General features: G+C 37.0%; 1 non-coding gene across 1 annotated transcript; it reads right to left on the reverse strand.

Moving 5' to 3' along the window:
- Positions 1-8,811: 8,811 nt before the first annotated feature.
- On the reverse strand, positions 8,812-8,918 carry LOC145625960 (small nucleolar RNA R71). The gene has a single exon (XR_014110850.1). It is a non-coding gene; the product is annotated as a small nucleolar RNA R71 (small nucleolar RNA).
- Between the last annotated feature and the right edge of the window lie 472 nt (positions 8,919-9,390).

Here is a 9,390-nt window from a genome sequence, read left to right on the forward strand (position 1 = left end):
TTGACATGTGGCGCAAGGTGAGGGAGAGAGTGGGGAGCAAGTTTGGTCCCCCCCCCCCCCCTCTCCAAGTGGTCCTCACTTGCTCTCTCATGTATAGTTGACATTTGTTGATTTATTACTAGCTTGCTTAAATAATTTTATTTTAGCTTTAAAATAAAATGTGAAAATCTCATTATCCCACATTGATGGGAGAGACAATCATACGCTCATCATTTCCTATAAATACCCAATTAGGGGTATTGGAAATGATGCTTGAGTAAGAGTTGAAAAAGGAATTACTAGTAGTGAAAACCTTTGAACTCAAGAGTTGAAAAAGGTATCACATTTGTGAAAGCCTTTGAACTCAATTACTCGGGTTTATCGGTCGGGTCTTGCTAACCCCAAGACATTGGACTTAGTCGGTGATCGTGTTGCGGGTGGATCATCGTTGGAGGCCTTCGTAATTTCGAGGCTAGCTTTCACGTAAGAGCCCTAGTGGTCGGGCAAAGCACGCTCCAAAGGTAATCTTATTATCTTAATCTTGTCATTAAGTTAATTATGTTTATGGTTTTATTTATTGTGGGTGCGGTCTTGTATTTGAGTTTGTTTCCGCGGCGAGTCGGACTCACCAAACCCCAATAGTGGTATCAGAGCCAGGTTGTTTATTTTAAAATCATAATATTTTTTCAAGGTGTTTTTATGGCTTAATTTTTCTGGTTTTAAGTTGCTAATTAGATTAGTAGCTCGTTTTATCCATTTTAACCTTGTATTAGAACTGATTTCAGCTCCCGAACCCAGATTTTGACCCAAAATAGTGAATTTTGGGTGGAAAATGCTTTCTAGAAGTGGTTTAACTCTTTTTGGGCTCGGTTTTAAGCCAAAAACCGACCGTAATTGCACTTTTTGATGGGTTTTTCGTTTTTACGAAAAATTTTAAGTCTTTCTAACCTTGAAAATTATTTGCATATTTATGGTGGTTATGTAATTGGTTCAATACATATTTTATATGCAATTTTAAACCTCTTTAGGCATGATTACTTGGTGGTAATTTGTGTTTGAAAGCTTGCTTTTATGTTTCACATAATTGCAAATTAATTGCATTGAGTGTGAAATTGTTGCTCTTTGAGGCTTCTAAGTACTAAAGATTCAATCTTTAATTATGTTAAGTGAATGAAACTTTGAGTTAGTAAATTCCATTAATTTTTGTTGAACTTTGTTGATTTAATCAATTTATAGTTGATTGGAATCATAAAGTTTGAAACTTATGATAGAAATTTGTTTATCTTCATATTGGAAGATATAATTTTTCAAGGATTCACAAGTATTAAAGTTGAAATCTTTATTGAACTTATGTTCATTTTTCCAACTCCCTTTTATTTTGTCAAAATCTCAAGATTAATTTAAATTGATTAAATTAATAGTGAGTAATTTCCCTCTTATTTTTGTTGCACCAAGTGAAACCAATTTTATGAAAGAATGGTTCTTGGAAATAATTTTGGTTAAATGCACTTGGATGGATTTTATTTGAGTTAGACTTGTTTAATTTTCATTTTGCACATTACATTAGTTCTAAAAATAATTTTAAATTAATTATTAAGTCACTCGAAACTCGGGTTGAAAACCCGAGAGTATGACACGCAAACCAAGACAACACCCTTCGGCTAGCTAGGCTGTTGTGCAGCCCACATGTGGCTGCCAAGGGCTGATGATTGGTGCGTACTGTTAGTGCGTGGCTGGTGCGTCTGAGGCAGCAAGCACCACTGCAAGCAGCAGCGTGCCGCAGCAGCATAGTCGTGCGCGCTAGCCACTCCTTGGTGCGGGCATGCTGCTCGTGTGAGGTTTGGTGCGACAGTGGTGTGCGAGGGATGTGCTACGAGGCTTGCGGCATGGTGCGCATAGCTAGCAAGCTTGTGCGGCCTCGTGGCTTGTGACGCGTATGCGGTATTCTAAGCTATGGTTGTGACGCTTAGCATGAGTCACGACTATGTGCACCTCCCCTTAATTAGCACATATACCTCGGTTTTAAGGCGATATTATTATTTTTCATTTTATCCGTTTTATTTATTTTAGGTAAATTTGTTAAAAGAAACCTTTTAAATGCGTCATTTTGCGAAAAAAACATTTTAAAAACTTTATTGTAAAAGGAAACCCGAAATTAATTAATTTTTTTGTTTAAAACAGCCTTGTAGCCCTAATTCGCTTAATTAACATCTAATTTCTTCTAATCACTCCATAACTCTTGATTAACTATTTAATAATTAAATTAATTTATAAATTAAAAAAAATAAAAAATAAAAAACCACCACTCCATCACAGCCACCCTTTCCCCCTCCCCTGGCAGCAGTCATCACTGTCGACGACCACCTCCCCCCTCCCCAAACCATGACAGCAACCCCCTTTTTCTTCTTGTTCAATCTCTCTCCTTTTCTCTCTCCTCAACCTTCAATGTCTTCAACAATGGTGGCTAATTCCACAAACCCTTCATTCTCCCCTTTCCCAACCCTTTCTTCCAAAACCCCTAAACCCCAATCCTCTAATTACACACCACCTTAGCCACGAAAACCACCATCTCTGTCATCATGAGCCTCAAAATTTTAAGAATAATTAAGGGTAAGAACATACCTCGAGGAGAGAGAAGATAAGTGCATACGAACACCTCGACAGTTTTCTACTTCGTTTGTGGTGGTGATTGCGGTGGAGAAGACATGAATTGGGTTATACGACAACGATTATGGCAATTGGGGGCTGTTGCCAGGGTTTAATGAGGGGGAGGGTTGCAACGGGGGAAAGGGGAAAAGGAGGGGGATTGCCCAGTGGTGGAGTTGGGTCGCCGAGGGTGGGGGTTGCCGCAAGGGGAGGAGGAAAGGGTGGCTGCCTATAGGTGGGGTGGTGGTATTCTATTTTATTTTGAATTTATAAACTAATTAAATTATTAAATAATTAAGTAAGAGTTATAGAGTGGTTAGAAGAAATTAAATATTAATTATGTGGATTAGTGTTACTAGGTTGTTTTAAACAAAAAAAATTTAAGTTCGGGTTTTATTTTACAATACAGCTTTTAAAAGGTTTTTTTTTTCGCAAAATGATGCATTTAAAAGGTTTTTTCTTAACAAATTTGCCTTTATTTTAATTAATCTTGTTTATTTTAATAAATTTTGGAGGCTAGGCCTCAGTTTTAATGAGCGGCATTTGCAAAATTTTATTTTGGCAAATAATTGAGTTTTACCGGCTTAATTAATCGGATTAATTAAGATGGAAGCAGAAATTAGTGGGAGCTTCAAATATTAATTGCGCTTATTTGCATAATCGGTTAAAACAACTTTGACTAGTTTTAATTAGGCGTGTTAATTGAATTAACCACCTAGATTAGTTACTAGTTATCGCATGTTTATGCATTGTTACTTGTTTTTGTTGTAAAATGCATGGGCCATTCACAAATAGTGAATGGTTGAATGGAATGAATATTCTCTCACAGGTTTTATAGAATGGCAACTAGTGGGGCCCGATTAGGATAGAAAATACGGACTGCAATCCGTGATGTATTTTTGTAAATCTAAATACGGTATGCGTACCATTGAGTATTTTTGTACCTTAATATTTAGATTAGTCCTAATCGTAGATACTAGTAGTTGCATAATTTTGGTGAAGTCTTGAATACGGAGGTTCTTGGAAGACAAAGCCATGAAGTTGCAAAAGAAGACCTTTTGAAGACTTGAAGAATTCAAGGGGTCATGCTAGTTGCCAATATGCATCAAAATGCTTATGCTTTACATATTTATGATCATTTATATGAATTATATGTTAGATGCATGTTTAAGATTTCAAATGTTGCGATGATTAATTAAGTTCACTTGAATCAACCAACATAGAAACCCTAGGTCCCTAAATATTGAGTAAAATTGCCATTCCAAAACAACACTTTTCGACCTATTGAGAGTAGTGATGGGCCACGCCAAAGGGAGGCATCACTACTACTCCCTAGAATCATAAGGCATACCGGGTATTGTAGACACCTATTTGTGTCTCCCAAAAACCAAACCCAGTGATGAGTACCTTTCACGTCGAAACATAATCGAATGAAGTGAAAGTGTGGAAAGTCTAGTGTTGCGGTTAGTTTTTTTATTTCTTCTCTTTCTCTCAGTTTTTGAAAACCTATTTTAAGAAAACAGTCAATCTAGTTTGATTTGGTCCATGGCAAGGGTCCAATAATTGTGTAGTTGGGTCGGGTTCGAAAAGAGCTTTCCAACGATATATTATAAGCCCAATTCCGATGAATAATGAGGATGTTATGGCCAAATTACTAAACTAGGCCCGGTTTGATCTTTATATGCGACCCAATGATCTAGAGGAGGGCCTATTATTGATTTATCATTCCCAATGCGATTAGGATTGATTATAGTCTTCTAGAATCTTCTTGAAGGTTCTTTTGAATCCTAATTTGATTAGCATTGATAAATTGACTTTTAAGAGTTTAAATTAGAATAATAGAAGTGTTTTTAAGGAAATTACAGTTTTACCCTCTCGTACGCTTAAATTTTATCAAAATAAGAAAACGCAAGGAAAACTGATTGCAGCGTCATACGACACGTTTGTTGCCTGGCGACAGACTTGGCGTCTGGCGACACGCGCGTGTTTGGCGACAACGTCGTGTTTTATTCTTTTTGAAACTCTGATTCGTTTTTTATTATATCCGACTGATTTTCTCTATAAATAGCCTCCTAAAACTTCCGTTTTCAATCATCAATTCTCTCTTCAATCACCAACTCTCATCAAGAAATTCTTGATTACTCTCTCTCTCTCTTTTCTAAACTAGTCTTTTCTCATACAAAATTCCGCATTCACAAGATTTAGACACACATAGCCAAGTTCGAAGTAGCCTTCGCCCTAGACGTGAAAGGTTTAATTTATGAGGGTTTGGTCCCAAATCTCTCTTTCAATTATTTAATTTAATTGTTTGTTTTATAATTTCCTTGAAGTTACTAACGTGTGTATTTTGTTATTAGAAAGAGGTACGAGACATCCAAGTAAGTGCTTTAATTGTTTGGTTGATATAGTGATATAGAAATGATGTCTAGGTTGTTATTTTGATTCCTAGTATCATGTTAGGATGCTTTTCTTAATTTGATGTTTAGGGTGACAACAATAAGTTTCTAGTATCATGTTTAGGGTAAAGAATATAATGTCAATTATGATTTCTTTGATGCTTCATATTGTCTTTCCTAATATAGCATGTTAGTATCATGTTAGGGCTATATATATTTGATCTTTGTTGTTTAGTGACATGCTAGGGTTTGTTATTAATCTTGTTAGTATCATGCCTAAGATCTTGCTATTATTATGCTTTAACATGATTATTTTAATTATGATTGTTATGATGATTATGATTGTTATTATTATTATTATTATGATTATTATAATAATTATTTATGATGATTATTATGTTGCTTGATATTTATATTTATTGTTATTGCTTGATCACGCCTTTTTATGCATGTTTAAAGGGAATTGGTACTTGTAATCACGCTTAATAAGATAATTAATAATCTTGTTAAGGGTTAATATGATTATAATTCAAGTGATCGCCAATAATAGATTTATTTGTGCATTAATATTCAACCAACATAGATAAACAGGTTTAGGGTAAACCAAATGATTGCATGTTAGTTAGAAAGCGCACATAAATACAAGAAGAATAAAGTAGAGGCCTATTATTAGGGCAGGTTCAGTCTCTTTTAGATTGGATTTGTACCTTCATCCCCGAACTTCCTGTCTTGGTTCTAGACCTATTGGAGTTAACGATCTCCTGGATCGTTAATGGGTGTAACCTTCACCCTGTGAACGGTTTACAAGTTCCTCTTGTTGGCGACTCTTTTGCTCTAGCTTCTTTCCCTTTGGATGCCACCATGCTTAAGTGTATGATCACAGTGGGGTTCAAGTTTGGGGTAACGACTTGAAATATTCCCTACAGTTTTTGGCGACTCCACTGGGGAGGATTTCTATTTTAATTCCTGAAATTTATTTCGGCAATGATTTAGAATGAGTGGATGAGACTCGAAAAGTTCTAAGTATTTCATGTGCGTAGTTTTGATTAACATTATTGTCATATGCATAAAAAAGATCTCATTGGAAAGACAATCCGTAATGAGTTAAAAACATAGGATTTTTACACGTAGGAAATTTGAGGAATATCTTTCACAACTAGGATCGAAATAATGTTGCGAAAAACTGAAAAATTTTATCGAACACAGAAAGTTGCTGAGGCATGTAGGAAATGGCGTCTAGAAAACAGAGTCTGTCGCCGATTATATGACTCTGTCGCCAGGCGACAGAGCCATATTGCAGCGACAACCTCTGTTCGCTGACTCCAAGTTCTTCCAATACCGAGCCAGAAATATGCGTTCTAATTTTGACCAGTTTTTAGCACTGTTTGCTCGATTCTACTTCCTGATTGAGTTTTTCTCACTTTTCTGAAACCCATATGTGTTCTACATATGGACATAACTGTAGGGAATATTTCAAGAATTATCCCAAACTTGAACCCTACTGTGATCATACACTAAAGTACGGTGGCGTCCAAAGGGAAAGAAGATAGAGCAAAAGAGTCGCTATTTATTAACTTGTAAACCGTTCACGAGGTGAAGGTTAGACCCCTTAACGATCCAGGAGATCGTCAACTCTGATATGTCTATTTTATATAGTATTTTACCCCCGTCCCTTGGTCATAATTTGTAGTGTTTTTGGCCCTTTAGGGCCACTTTTATTACTAATATGTGTTTTCTAGTGTTTTCGTAGTTTTGGTTAAGTTTTGCAGGGAATTGCACCTTTGGAGCATTTTCCCGGGATTTTTATGAAGCGACTACGAGCATTGGAGGAACACGACCATTTTTGAAGCCCAAGGCCGGCTAGAGCCATCGAGCCGGTGATTAAGGGCTCGGTTAGTTGGATCACGAGGTAATTGGACCACGTATTAGAGACCCGAGAGGAAATATGGATTGGGCCGAGAAATCTAGCCCAAATCGAAGTCCAAACCTTGAAGATGAAGCCGGGCCCGATCGGGCAAGCATACGCCCGATCGGGCGAGCTGCGCGCATGCCAGCTATCAAGATGAAGGTGCGCCCGATCGGGTGAGCGTAGGCTCGATCGGGCGCAACACTGAAGGATGGGCATAGGAAAAAAGGCGGGCCCGATCGCGCGCCCCCTTCGCCCGATCGGGCGCGTGTTTTGTTAGAACCTGATTAAGCTTTGTTAAATTCGTGTTTTAGGAGAGATATTTATATTCGTTTTGTACGGATAATTAACTACTTATTTCTCTTAGACTTTCTCTCTCTACTTAGTATTTTTCTCTCTCTAGAATTCTCTCTAAACTCTTGTTTTTAATTCCTTCATTAATTCAAGATTTGTTTTGGTACAATTTCTTCCCTTTTTAATTTCAGCTATTTTAATTGTTTTCTTGTTTATGTTTTTAATTGTTTATTTAATTGGATTAGTTATGGTGATTAGTGAGTAGTTTAATTCTAGGGTTTATGGGGATCCATAATTAATATGAAGGGATAGTTTGTTATTATTGATTGTTGATATTGCATGATAATTTCCTATTGAATTGTTTTAATTCTTTGCAATTAGATTATGAATCGAGCAGATGTAATTTGATTGTGAATGTTTAGCAATATTGAATTGATGAATCGAGCAGATGTTAATTTAATATTAAAGGCTATTTTTAATAGGAACTTAGGTCTAATAAATTGCGAGAGCCTGTTAGATCCATGTTGGTTAATAAATTGCGAGAGCCTGTTAATCATGTTATTGATGCATTGTTAATTATTAATTGCTTCGTTCTATCCCGGAATATTAATTATTGGTGAACCTGTGACCCTAGGTTTCCTTATTATTGATTCTTTTCTCCCTAAACTCATCCTTCGTAGTATAGAAATCATATTTAAAATATTGGTTACTTAGATAATCTGGATTATATTAATTAATTAGAATTGAAAAGACTTGTTTCCCTGTGGAGATCGACCCTACTTCCCTATCTACTTTAGTTAGAGGACTTAGGAATTATTTTTGATTAGGGGATACGACTTTACCCTGTCAAACTCCAATAGGTCTGGAACCATGATTGGTAGTTCGGGGATGAAGGTACAAATCCAACCGAAAAGAGATTGAACCTGCCCTAATAATAGGCCTCTACTTTATTCTGATCATATTCATGTGCACTTTCGGACTAACATTAGTTCTTTGAGGCAAATCTCATATTTGTCTCTAGTTCTTTGTTTATGGCCAGGTGTTCTAGATCAGGTGATATCCCTTTTGATCCTGAGATCGAGCGTTCTTTTTCATAGGCAAAGGAGACTCTATAGACAAATTCTGGCGGGTTCTGAGGAGGATAACGATCGAAGATATTATCCCCCTGATTCTAGTGATACAGATATTCCTTCAGATTCAGAATCAGAGATGACGGCCCGGAAGAAACTCAGTGATTATTCGCAACCGAAGCTCGCAGACTTCCCGCACCTTACTCCTACTCCGGCCCTAGATGGAGTTCAATTTGAGATCAAGCCCCAATTTATCACTATGATAGAGAGGAAGCAGTTCAGCGGAGCTAAGGGTGAAGATCCTAATCTTCACATCGCAGATTTCTGCCAATATTGTAACACCATTAGACAAGCCGGGGTTACGCAGGACCAAATCAGGGAGATTCTTTTTCCCTTTTCATTATGTGGCAAAGCAAAATTATGGTTTAATGGTTTGAATAGAATTGCACTTGGTATTACTGACTGGGAAACTCTCGCTTTGAATTTCTATAATAAATATTATCCTGCAGAGAGAACAGCGATGCTAAGAAGTGCTATTCAGAACTTCGCTCAAGAGGCCGATGAATCATTATATGAGGCTTGGGAGAGGTTCAAGGATCTACCGAGAGAGTGCCCCCACCACAATCTAGCACAATGGCAATTGATCCAAGCATTCTATAATGGACTTGAAAATTCTTCTAGATCAGTACTAGATTCGGCAGCTAGTGGGAGGTTTATGAATTTAAATGTGGGTGATGCAGGACAGGTTATCGAAGACATGGCAATACACAATTCCCAATATGGGAATCCGAGGGGGTTTGCAAATAAGGGAAAACATAATGTCGATTCCGTATCCTTTTTGCAAGCTCAATTAACATCTATTTGCCAAAAATTAGATAATCTTACTGCTGCTCCTAACTCTGTAGCTAATGTTTCTGCTGTTGCTAACCACGAAGCTTTTTGTGAAAATTGTGGAATTGTAGGTCATTGGGAGCAAGATTGTAGGAGCTCTATGGAACAAGTTAATGCCTTCCAAACCTATAGGCAAAATAACCCCTATTCCAATTCCTACAATGCCGGTTATAAAAACCATCCTTATCTTTCATACCGGAGTACCAAT

Source organism: Chenopodium album, chromosome 3 (genome assembly GCF_948465745.1).
Source record: "Chenopodium album chromosome 3, dcCheAlbu1.1, whole genome shotgun sequence".
Taxonomy (NCBI): domain Eukaryota; kingdom Viridiplantae; phylum Streptophyta; class Magnoliopsida; order Caryophyllales; family Amaranthaceae; genus Chenopodium; species Chenopodium album.